The sequence below is a fragment of the Oenanthe melanoleuca genome, chromosome 1A (genome assembly GCF_029582105.1).
Source record: "Oenanthe melanoleuca isolate GR-GAL-2019-014 chromosome 1A, OMel1.0, whole genome shotgun sequence".
Taxonomy (NCBI): Eukaryota; Metazoa; Chordata; class Aves; order Passeriformes; family Muscicapidae; genus Oenanthe; species Oenanthe melanoleuca.
Genome location: NC_079334.1, coordinates 14,932,830 through 14,945,388, shown reverse-complemented (window position 1 = coordinate 14,945,388; position 12,559 = coordinate 14,932,830). Strand labels below are relative to the sequence as shown.

The window sequence follows — 12,559 nt, the reverse complement described above, 5'->3', positions numbered from 1 at the left end:
GCTAATTAAAACAAAGACAAATATATTTATTTATATTTATATTTATATTTATATTTATATTTATATTTATATTTATATTTATATTTATATTTATATTTATATTTATATTTATATTTATATTTATATTTATATTTATATTTATATTTATAACTGACAGTCTTTAGTGCTCCCACTATGCTCTTATTTTAAGAGTTCCTTGAAACTGTTGTGTTATGAACCAAATGCCTCTAATCTTAAACCAGAAGGAAATGTGGGGGAAAGGCTTATAGGCCTAACTCAAAAAAGTAGATGCACAGGAGAATCACTAATATTTGTGTTTTGTGATAAGAGTGTCCTAAATTTACCTAATTGAATATTCAGAAGAGTATCTGAACATCTGTGTTCTGAGTCAAATGCACAGGCATACAGATGATTGACACTACGTGCCATGAGAGCACTCCTGGCACTGGCAGGTACCAAGAGCCCAGAGCAGAGCAGCAGTCGCTGCTGGGATGGTGGAATCACTGTAGTCACAGGCTGTAGAAGATGGGAGCAGCAGACATTTATTTCCAGTATGGTCTCGAAAAAACACAGTTCAACTGTTGAAGTGTGCTGCTTTGAAGAAAAGGATCCGAATTGGTCTCTTAATCAGCACGTTGAGGAAGGAAGTACTTCTTCAGGGACTCCAGTTTCCCTACCATTTACACAACTGAAAACTCCAGAGCTGAACAGCAAAGAATTTCTAACTGCTTAATCTGAATAACCACTGAAGAGAAACTGAAGTAATAGAGAATAGAGTTGCTGACAGGAAAATGAAAACATCTTAAAAGAGAAGCCCTAGGAGCAGAAAAACAGCTTTGGTGGGAACTATGTTGCAAAGGTCAGCCCTCCCCTTGAGAGGTTTTTGTAATACAATTAGGAGCCTTTACAGGTTTAGTAGCTGATCGTTAAACACACAGCTTCAACCTACAGTGCCTACTGTTTTCACGCAATATCTGGTTCTGTATGTTCAGGATTTCTCTGTGACTCAGAGGGCAAGTGAACCTAAAGCTCTCACATCTGCTGAAGAGAATTCAGGATTTTGAAACTGAAGCAATGACAAGCCATGGAGAGACACAATGGACACCCATATTGTCTTGGTTTAACTTAGGTTTGTCAATTTTAATATATTCAATTTTTATTGTGAGGTAGGATTAGGAGCAAAAACAAGGCAGGCCTAAAACTTAAAAAGGTAAAAAGAAGAACTTTATTAACAACACAGAGAAAATAAGAAATTCAGAATAAGATTTCAGACCACTCCCTCTTCCCCCCCACCTCCCACATCTCTCCAACAACCACGTATAAAGACACTTCAGTCAGTCTTTTACTTAAGTTTGTTTCAGTTTACTTCAGGGAGAGGAGTTATTTCTTGTTTGGCTTTAGGGATTTTTTCCTAGAGGAAAAATAAAGTTCTCTTGTGTCTTTCACGATTCACATTTGCCCAGGAAATCTACAAAATCAAGAAACTCCTCTCATCTTCACAGGCTTCCGAGAGCTGTGTTTGCGGGCCATGTCAAACTCATGGAGTATTACTTTTAAGAGTAAGCTGTTTAAAAGCAAAAGGTTTTTTTATCTCTTTTTCCTCAATTTTTTTCCTGTTCATACCTCATTTTTAAGAACAGAGATCCCCCTTTCCTTCCAGACAAAGGATCTTTTTCTTAAAGATTTCAACTCTTCCATGTTTTCTCCATGATTTATAGGAATCTTCAGTGCAGCACAGTCTAGCCCATAGCTTACAAAAAGATTTCTCAACTAACTTTCATGGCATCTCCTCAATCTTTTCCCATCTGGAAACTTTGCTCTTACTTTGCTGACTTTAGTGTATTTCTTTTTTCTCTATTACTTCTTACTTAAAGGAGGAGGATAGAAGGGGTGGGCCAGGCCATGCCGGAGCTGTGCCAGGATCACAGGCCGCGCAGGCCATGCTGGGGGAAGCTGGATGAAACTGCAAAGCTCAGCAAGCAGATGCGTGGGGGGCTCTGCTGAAACGGAGCCCAGCTGCCTTCCCCCAAGCCGTGTGGGCAGCTGGGGGGCTTCGCTCCCCATGGCTGCTCTGAGATGGCAGCAGGGCCCCGTCAAGCTGTGGCCATGCTGAGGTGGGAGAGCTAGGATTTTAGCAAAAGGCTTTTCCTCCCCTCTGGTCATCAGGGCCCCTGGCTTTTTGAGGTTTCCCTGCTTTTACCAATGTGATTCATAGAGACAAAGTAACTTCTCTAATTGGTTTCTCAGTTATCAATTATTAAATCACCATCCAATTAGTTCCATGAACTCACAGAGGAAGTTCTTATAGAGAAAAGCCTCTGTGTGTGCATGTGTGTGCCCTCTTCCTAGATGACTTCCAGAACCCAGCACACATAGCTAGCCCCAGTATGGGAGAGGAGAAGGAAAACAAACCTGCATGGGAATTAGTACCAAAGGGACTTGCTCTTGAAGGAGAATCTGTCTCCTTAGGGCATATTATTGGGTTTCTGGGGTAAGGTTTCAGAGATGCTCTTTTAGCCTTTGAAATGTGCTGCACCAAATAGCAGGAAGGCAAGTGAGAAAGAGACTATGAGGGCCTCTTAGTCTGGGAACGATGTGGTCGTCTAATCCAACAGACGGACAATTTACAATGTTTTCTTCAAGTAAGTTCCCACAGAGGAGAATTTAGCTTGAGTTTGAACCATAAGTGAAAGAGTTAAGTGAATTCAGCTCTGATTTAAGGGAGAAGGAACATTACTGGTCTTCATCTCATGAGTCTGGCATAATAAGCATCTATAGATTTTAATTAATTCTGATAAAACTTACATTCCTCAAGTGGCAAAGCATCCAGATATGGTTGCTTTTCACATAGAGACAGCAAGAAGTGAAGTACCAGGACTTGAACTGTGAAAGTGTTAGGTTTGCAGTTGTAATCTTTGGCAGACCTCTTCCTTTCTATTTCTCATTGTTTTAATTTAAAATGTAACAGCTAAATATCTCAGAAAATTTTCACTGAAAAGTCTAGTTGGCTTGAAAAATGCTCCATATTTCCCAAAACAAAATATGAGTAGGAATCATGCATTGAATATGTTTTGAAATATGAAGTTGTGTTGCTTGGGTAGAGCTTAGCAGAGAACTATTTACAGTACAGTTGTTGAAATTCCTCTAACACATTATGGGTTACCATAGCCTTCACCAGCTTCCTTAGCTTGACTGAAAAAGCAATTTATACCCATCTACCCCATGCAGTTTCAGAAGAGCTTTCAAAATTGATATTTATGATAGGCCATTGTATATGAGTGATTTTCTAAACTGCAATATATTGCAATATTCCACAGTGTTGTCAGTGTGAACAACTAAAACCAAACCACAGAAGTGCAGTTGTAGTGACTTTTTCCAGTTACCCAGCCAATGAAGAGGGATGGAAGCAAGGCAGATGAACACTTGTAATATGAAGTTGGGTAACCCAAGGGGATTGAAAAGTGAATGGAAATTTAATGTTAATTTAAAATATAAAATGTCTTCTTGATGTTATTTCTCTGTGCAGTTCAGGAACTTCTGAAAGTAAAGTAGCTCCAGCCTGAACCTGGAGTAAATCAAAAACAAAATATTAATTGTAGCTTACTCTGTAGCCGCATTCTTCAGTGTCTTGGTTTGAAGGACAGGTGTCTGCCAATAAAGGCAGAAGTTTTCCTTTGAAATAGAGACCTTAATTCCACTCCCCCCAAGTATTATAATTGTTTGGATCAAGGACTCTGAGGCAGAGATAAGGGAGTAGGAATAACAGCTCTTTTACTAATATGTCTAACTGTACAAGCAGAAACAACAGCAGTTGTTAAAATTACCAACAAAACAGAACAGATAACTCAGTTCCAGTCTTTTCTTTAGCTGCAGGCACGCTCTCTCTGCGCTCAGTCCCGGTGCTGCAGACAGAACAAAGCCCAACAGCTGCAGAGAGCAGGAGGGAGCGGAGGTGGGAGGGGGCGGCAGCTGCCACGCTGGTCTCGGGTGGGAACGGGATGGAGAGGGCAGCTCCTCGCTCACCGTTTGTGTCCGGGTGATTAGCTGTGTCCGCAGAGGCAGGAGGCTGTAGTGGGGCAGGTGCAGGGCAGGTGATCGCAGAGGGTCTGGCTCTCCTGCCTTCGGCCACGTGGCTGCAGACGGGGGGGTCCTCCTCCGAGCTCCCAGAAACAGGAGTCCCTCCGGAAGCACGAGTGCCCCTCCTGAAGCCCAGCTCCCACCTACTCCTTTTGTCTAGAGTCGTCAAGGGTCCTGGGTGTAACCCGGCCAGCTCCAGTGGCATGATAATAGGAAAAATTCTTTAAATTGACACAGTAATAGAAAAACACTCAACCCCCAACATTCAGTCACTGGTGATCTACTTTCCCTGATCTGATATCCTTGTGTTTAATCAGTAAAAATGCAAAATCCATTTCCACTGTCTCAGATGGTTCTGTTGTAGGGCAGCACTGTGGTACCTATATTCCCGTGCTACATCTGATCACAGTACCACTATTATCAGCACAAACTTGCCAATTCCAGTAGAAAATTACCTTGCGGCATGAAGCAATGAAGCAATTCAGGGGTTCATGCAGGCTAAATTTAGGGAGAAAAAAAATATTGAGGTGGAGATAAAAAATTGAGGTGGAGGTAAAAAAAGTTTATTTAAAATATTAAAATTTTGTCATATGCAAAAGGTCAGTATGATTCAATGAGAATCTGTAAATGCATAGATACATAGCCTCTTCCTAATGACTCCTGTGAGCCAAGCCTGCAGTGAGGATGAGAACACCTGCCTGTGGTGGCAGGGATGACATGGAGCCCTCATGAAATCTGAAAGATGGCATGCATTTTGCCACAGAGCTCTCTCATCCAATTAAGCCAAGGTAATTCAAATAAAACAAGGTAGCTTGAACATTTAGTTTAATCAAATTTCTCTTTTGGTGGCAATTGTGGAAAAAAAAAAAAAAAAAAAAAAAAGAAGAAGAAGAAAAAAAAAAGGTATTCCAGTGCCACAGATGCTTACTTGAAATCAAAGCCATGATTTTCCTTCTATTAGGTTTTAGGCTCCATTTCCACACTGAAACAAGCTTTTCTCCTCTGTTTCCTCCCATAGTGTATTAACAACTACATCAAAGAAAGAGAGCACATAATTTATCAAAAATGTTTTAATGAAAATGAAAACTAGAAACCATTAAGAAAATGTGTTAGCCAGCATGTCAGAAACAATCCATGGCCCAAAATAATCAAATGAGAATAACTGAATTTATGAGTTAATGCAGAAATATATGGTGTCGAAAACCTTTTGAATTTAACTTTTCCTTAAAAATCTAGAATATAAAAAATAAAAACAAACCACCACCACAAAAGAAAACAGGATTTTCTCCCTGTAATATTAGTTAGAGAATATTTCAGATAGAACACTTAAAAAACCCATTTCAATGGAAAAAAAACCCTACAACACTAATGTATCCATTGGTCAGAAGTATTGTAAAAATTTTTGAATGCCAAATACATCAGCCTTTTGAGATTAATAATCTTTGGTCAAGAAAGAAAATATTTTGCAGCCAAATGTTTCCACACTGAGATTGTTTCCCACTGTCTTTTACGTGCAAATAGTTGAGATGTCAAAATTTCATCAGTGTGGGCTGGAAACAAATTAGTAATATTTCCTACACGGAGACAATTCAATTTTCCGCATTTCTCTGACTGAGAAGCTATTCAGACCAATGTGTGTTTTTATATCATGTGGGCTTTGTAGACCCATGAATATGCTCACCTGAATACCCTCAAGTCCTATTTAGGCCTTGGTTTATGTTCTTTACGACTCTTCACCTCCATCCTTCAGCTCTCCTCAGAGCCCACACACTCAAAAAAAAAAGCTTTCCCAAAGAGAGAGTAAGGACAGAAATAATAACTGTCAAACCTCAGTATAAGATTGAGCACATAAATGGACTACAGTCTGCAGTAGTTATTCTTAATTAGCTGCAATTATTCCCACCCTAATGAAGTCAATAGGCTAAAGGGAAATATAGAGTTGGCAAAATTAGCTGACGGAAGTGGTTAGGTTAGCCAAGATAGAATATGTAAGGTTCTAATGTACTCCTAAATAATTGCATTGCATACAAAGTTGATAAATGTAATGGGAATTCTCAGATGAATCCATGTACAAACATCAGCTTTGAAATCAAAGTAAGCTTTTTAGGGAAAGAAAAAAAAAACCAGTGAAGGGCCTCTAGTTAATGTGAAACATAAAACTGAAGAGGGAGAAAATAAATAAAATGAAGAGTTAAGTGTCTCATCCACAGTGGTTTCAGCCCTCTTGTCTTTTGTTTCAATTATCTTGCCTTTAAGAAAGGAAAAATGTGAAGTCTAAAGAACTGAGGGAACATCTTCCCTCCTCCCACTGAGGGAGATATCTTAGATCATTCAGGTTCGGTGTAAGAAGGAATTGAAGACACTAGGAAATTTTTTTGGCAAAGAAAATAGTTATATCAATCATGAAAGAGTTATAAAAATTAAATTAATTGCATTGAGAAAGCTAGATAGAGCTAAATAGAGATGTCTGTCTACCTTGGGTTGAATAGCACAAGATGCATTAATAGTCAGCAAATGTACAGCAGGAGAAAAGGAATAGTTTCATGCAACATTGAGCTGTTGTTTCTCATGGCAGGGAAATTTTATTGACGCTAAAAGCTTGGCAAGATTTACAAAAAGTTTGTGTTTGTAAGAATTACATGTTGGATACATGCCTATGTTTTGGAGTTACTGTCAAACAAGATATATGACTGGAAAGCTGGGGCTTGATCCCATTACCTTGATAGTATGTGTAGAGTTTGTAGGATGGGAAGAATTTCAATTCCCTGTCCTGCTACTCCTCACCACTATGACTGTCAAGAGTACTTTGTTATTCACTTTAAATGGTAGCAGAATAGAGAAAATTCTAGAAATCTTACTTCTTGGAAATCCTTTCTTTAGATCTTACTCAGAGACATTCAAGTGGCAACCAAGGTGACAGAAAAACTTTTCACCACTTTCCACATTAACTGAAGGCCAGGTAAATACTTTAAGTCTTATCTTTAGTCCTTCAATACAATCTGCACTCACTATGGGGACTCTGTAGCCTATGATGCTATGATAACACTGACAAGAAAGAAAATAGAATTGTTTAGATGGTTTACCCTATTTTGTTATCTTTTATTCTCTCATGTATTTCCTACCATGTCATATTGTTAGAAGATAAGCCACCAGTAACATAACATCAGTCACACATAAAAGCAATACTACATTCACACAGGAGACAAAATAATTTTGACAACCTTTATCAAATGCTGTTTCATACAACATAAAAATAATAATACCCACATAAGCAGAAGCTGAGCAGTATAATGATCAATAACCCTGTTTTGTGTTGTGGTGTTTCACAGGGGCTCAATCCAAAAAATTTGACGCATAGTAGAAAATTTTCCCTCTGGCTTAGTAAGCTTGGATCCAGCTCCAGAAAAAAAATTATGACATAACTTTTATATTTGATCAGAAAGCAGGTTCTCTATGCCCCTTATCAACTCCAGATACCATTCATTTACAGTCTAGATACTTATTCTTTATAAATATAGTTTGGGAAGGTGGGGAGAAATGCCTGGAGAACACATACTATGCTGGAGAACATCTACCAAAGGGAAGATTTTCTGCCGTGAGTTGACGCTGCTGATTTGTGTCCAGTGGTACTCTGCTGTATTAAACTTGCAAAAAGTAAAGAGTTAATGAAACATGAGATTTGTCTTATCCTTTTTTCTGTACTACTTGTTGTTTTCTAGGAAGTTGTTTTTTTTCTATTCCAAGCCTGGCCTCAAGTAAGAAGTTGCTCTCCTATGTGGACACTGCTGAAGGCCTAGGCAAAAGCTGTCAGGCCTTTTTCTCAAGTTCTAAGTATTTTTCTCAGACCATGAAACTTTCTAAGCCTCAGCTAGGATTTTTCCCAAGCTAGAGACTTTTTCTTTACTGTAAACATAAAAGAAAGAATCATAACAGAGATAAACACCTGCAAGGTCCCTGAGAAAGCCTGGGACAAGAGGTGTCTCTTTCTCTGACCAATGAACTGTCTGTATTTTGTTTTGCACAAGCTGCCTTATTTAAGGCAATGGTTTCTTTCAATAAATTGCTCTTTCTTGCTTTCCTGCACCAAGCAAGAGAGTGTCTTGTTTCTGTGTTTTCTCGCTGCTCCGTAATCTTTCTCCACGGCAACACTCATAAGTTCTGTAGTGTTCTGCTACTTTTTGTTCTTGTCTCACTTTCTTCTTGCCTTCTGGAAATACAGCGTCTGAACCCAAGTGCAATTAATAGCAAATAAATTTAGACTTAGAAAAATTCCCCAAATGAAACTGGTGAAAGAAGAGCACTCTTATCTCCTGTGATATACTTCTGATAAAATATAATTAAAATATTTTCATGCTGGCTTGCCTGCTCTGTCTGCCTTTCAAGAACGATGAAGTCTATCAAGCTATTACTTGTCTACACATTGTGTGAAGAAGGATTAAACCACTGAAGTGTTCAATATCAGTATATGATCTGGAACTCCATAAAAGCATCAATTATTATGCAGTTAAAGACATTTCAGAGGTTCTCTCAGGAAGCTGGTGTTTTGTCTTCATTCCTCTGGTGATGGAGTGTGAGGATGACTGTCTCCAGAGACAGAGCACATACAACTAAAATGTAAGGTAAAGGACTGTGCAGAAAGGAGGGGATTTTCTCGGTTATTATTAGGATGTACTTGCTTGTATCTCAGGAAAAATGGGCTCCTCTGCCTAAGCCCTTCCATTTTGGGCTGACACAATGCAATGGTACCATGTCCTGAGGTCACAAACCTTTGAGGATTTTGGTGAAGCAATCAAAAAGACTGTAATTAATTGGAATGTATTGGTATCTGGCCAAGTGGTAGGCAGCCTGGAAACCTACTGACTAGGAAACAGATCCCTGCTCAAAGCCACATTATCACCTGTTTTGTTTTTATTTTTAGTAGTAAGGCTCTGCTAACTTCAATGGAGCTGTGTCAATTTAGAGCCAAAGAGGATCTGAAATATCAAGCAGGCACCATTCTCAAAGTCTTTCCCTTAAGGAAAAAAAGTTTGAATTGAAGCAAATAATGTATTTGCAGTGTAGAGATTGCATATAATCCTCAATGAAATTATGATGTAAAAAAAAAATACTGCTGGTGACCTTAAATTACACAACAAAATGACAGAGGACATTGAAAAATTAATTCTAACTCATTAAATGCATTGCTCACTTAATGAATGATTCATGATTCACATTGCTCAAGTTGCCAAACATCACCTCAAATCATAGATTGGGTGCATCCTGTCAGCAGTATTAATAATTGCAATTATGTCAGTGTAAGTACCTTCAGATACAAAAGCCAATACATTTTCTTCTTCAAGCCTTCCTGCTTCACCCTCAGAGCAGGACTAAGCTAAGGTCCCTGGAGCACGTAAGAGCAGGGAGAGGAAGCATATTTTTTTTCAAAAACCACCATACTTGGGAGATCTAAAGGTCTAACAAAGGCTGAAAAATGCATGGTCAGGGTTGATCTCAGCACACGTTGTGATAGCCAAATAGTGTTGCACCATGAGAACACAAGACTTGCCCAGTGAGTTTCAAATTCTCCCTCTGCTTATGTCCATTAATGTTTCAAATCTTATCAGCTATTTAGGAAGCTGCTAAACAAAAAGCAAGTAGGGAAAAAAAAAAAAAAAAAAAAAAAAAAAAAAAAAAGGTCTAAGTTGTACTGCTTAGAAATTGTCCTAGAAATCCAGCCACAGTTGGGTGAGAACTAGAATGCCATCTCCCTGTGCATATGGTCTTGCAGACCTGTATTATGAACATTTTGCATGTCTTTTTTGTGAGTTCCCGAATTCAGTCCTGTTTAAATGATGGTCAGACCACAAACCACTCTTGTGGCAGTGAGCTCTGCAGCCATATGTGCAGCATGTGAAAATCCAGCTTCTTGTACCAGATTCACATCTGTGGACTTTCAAATTTCTCTAAAGTCCCCTATTTGAAAGGAATGGGTCAAAATAAGCATTGAGCTCAACCTCTGTCTGACACAGAGTGCATTTCATATGATCACTGCATCCTCTCCTTTTTCTCTTCCGGCTAGACAGGGGAAGTCTTTGATGTCTCAGTAGGTCAGCTAAATTAATTTTAGTAGAAACAGAAGAGGTAGAAGACCTTTCTATCTGAAATGTTCAGAGAGAAGAATCTTAACCCAGGGGAGTCATTATACAGCTTGGAACCAGTTGCTTAGAGTACTTTGTGGCAAATGCAGGAATGAAGCTCTTCTTTCCCTTGCAGTTAAATTGGTTATTTAATTATCTACTTCTTGGACAGTACAGAGCATTTAAGGTAACTTTTGAACTAGGATATGAAAAGCTGAATGTAAATTGGTTTTGGATCTTTTATAGCAGGGGGATTTTTTATGACTCAACAGAAAAACAAGAGGCAGGAAATCCATTTCTATAGTGAAGCACAAAAAGTTTCTGCCTGCTGTAGTGACAGAATTAGAAGATGTAAATATTGTGGAGTTGTCAAAGCATCTGCTTTAGGATTTCAGATTAACTAGATGGTTTGACTGGAGTTTCTAAAATATGTTAACCAAAAAGGTTTATTGAACTTTCTAGAGCTGGATATTATTTACTTCCTTTAAGTGCAAAAAAAATCAAGGCAATCTTTCTTCATGTTGAAAGACTGCAGAGGGCAAAGTCACTTTGCTACTTACTGAAGAAAATACTGAACTGCCACCACTGTGTGCACTGACCTTTTGTCTCAAATTGACTCAGGGTGAGACATTGAGCAGCCGCTTTCATATAAATCACCACTATAGTCTTCTACAACAACATGCTTGAATTTTTCTTTTTTCTTTGTTTCCCCCCACCTCATAAAACAACTTTTTCCTTCCTCAGTGAGTGTTACTACACTAGAGGAGTACCAGAAAATTTAAACTGCTTGGTTTACTCATAGGTAAACTCCATTTCCATGTATCTTCCCTCAATTATAGTGCCACTACACATTGCTTAAATTGTACCATATTTCTCATTCTCTGCCCCAAATCCCTCTGATATTGCCCTGGCATCTCAAATAAATGATGTCTAACTATCTGACATATGCCAAAGAAGGTATTTGTGGATTGTCCAGTTGCAATCATCTATTCCATAGCAACGATACAAAAAGTCAAGCGAAAAATTATGGGGGAAACCTTGTATTTTTATGAGACAGTTTATTTGCTGTGAGTGGGCCACAGCTGGATCTCTCCAGCCCTAAGAGAACATGAGTGTAGGCAGGTTTGACTTGTAACTGAGCACAAGATGAATGGGCAGCATTAGGGGAATGACAGAACATCAGAACACAATAAAAAGCAACTCATGAGGGAGACTGGCTGGTTAGCTTTATTGCCATGCTGTTTACTCCACTCATTGCAACGTATTTATAACATCCTTGTTTGACTGTCATTTTCTCCACATCAGGTTGCACAATAATTTGTGGGGGAGAGATGAGACAAAGATGAGATATTGAAAGACTCCCTAAGAATAAACTGGATAACAGAGACAAAATGGCACAATTCCATCTTTGGCATGATGGAGGCTCATGCTCCACTCAGCTGCAGCTGATATGCTTGGGTTAGAAGCCTAAGAAAGAGCAGAGAGAAAGATTTTGGATTCCTAATTCAGAGGTCTGAAAAGCCAAATGACTGTGAAAGAACCTCACCATCCTCATTCACTGAAGAGCTGAAGGTGAGTCTTCTAACTTAGGTACCACTGCTATAGGTATAAAACCACTCTCCTTCACTCTCTATTTGTTCTGTAGTAATTGGTCAGTAAATCTGTAACCACTGCAAGAAGCCAGGTATTGAACTGCACACTAACACATAACTAGGCTCCTGATACCTGCATGGCTTTTATTCCTATCCAGTGGTATTACCAGTAATCAAAATATTCTTTGCAGAAAACTACTCAGGTTTCTATTGGATATTATAAGATATGCAAGAAAACAAAACAATAACAATTAAAAAGTATACCCCTCTGGGCACCCCTCTTTTGACTTCTTTCACAGGATTTAAAATAGTTATCATAATGTACAATTTCTTGCAAGGCATGTGATAACTGTGACTTTCTTAAAAGCTGTGAGCTTCTCCATTTCAAGTGTACTTTAAAGCAGTGTTTCAAATATCTATAATGTTGTGAAGGAATGAAATCATCTAAGTGTCATAAAAAAGATTTTTTTCTGGATTCAGACAGCCTTTAGTAAGTTTGCATGAGTGTTTTCAGAAGGAACAGCCAATCGTAGGGGACTTGCTCTGAATCCAAAGAAGGGTAACCCTCTGACAAGACCTTTCTTCAACACCTTTTAAGCACCACATCCCTTCAGGTCACAGAACTGGCACTTTTATTTCCTGAATGTCTACAACAGTGGAGATAAAGATTAGCAGGAAAAGAAAATACCAGGAAGAATATTTTTCAGAAGTTTGTTCAAGAAGGAAAGACGCTTCCTCCAAGTAGAAAAAAATTGGCCAGAAAAAAAAAAATGC

At 38.7% G+C, this 12,559-nt stretch overlaps 1 protein-coding gene across 3 annotated transcripts in view; it reads left to right on the top strand.

The window, feature by feature from the left end:
• The window catches only part of CHRM2 (cholinergic receptor muscarinic 2), an 86,140-nt gene that overhangs the window by 47,529 nt on the left and 26,052 nt on the right, over positions 1-12,559 (top strand). Inside the window, exon 2 of one of the 3 annotated variants that reach the window (XM_056482360.1) lies at positions 11,499-11,765. The exons of the other annotated variants lie outside the window; for them this stretch is intronic. The gene's annotated coding sequence lies outside the window, so the exon portion shown is untranslated. The remainder of the gene's footprint in view (positions 1-11,498; positions 11,766-12,559) is intronic. 3 annotated transcript variants of the gene reach the window in all.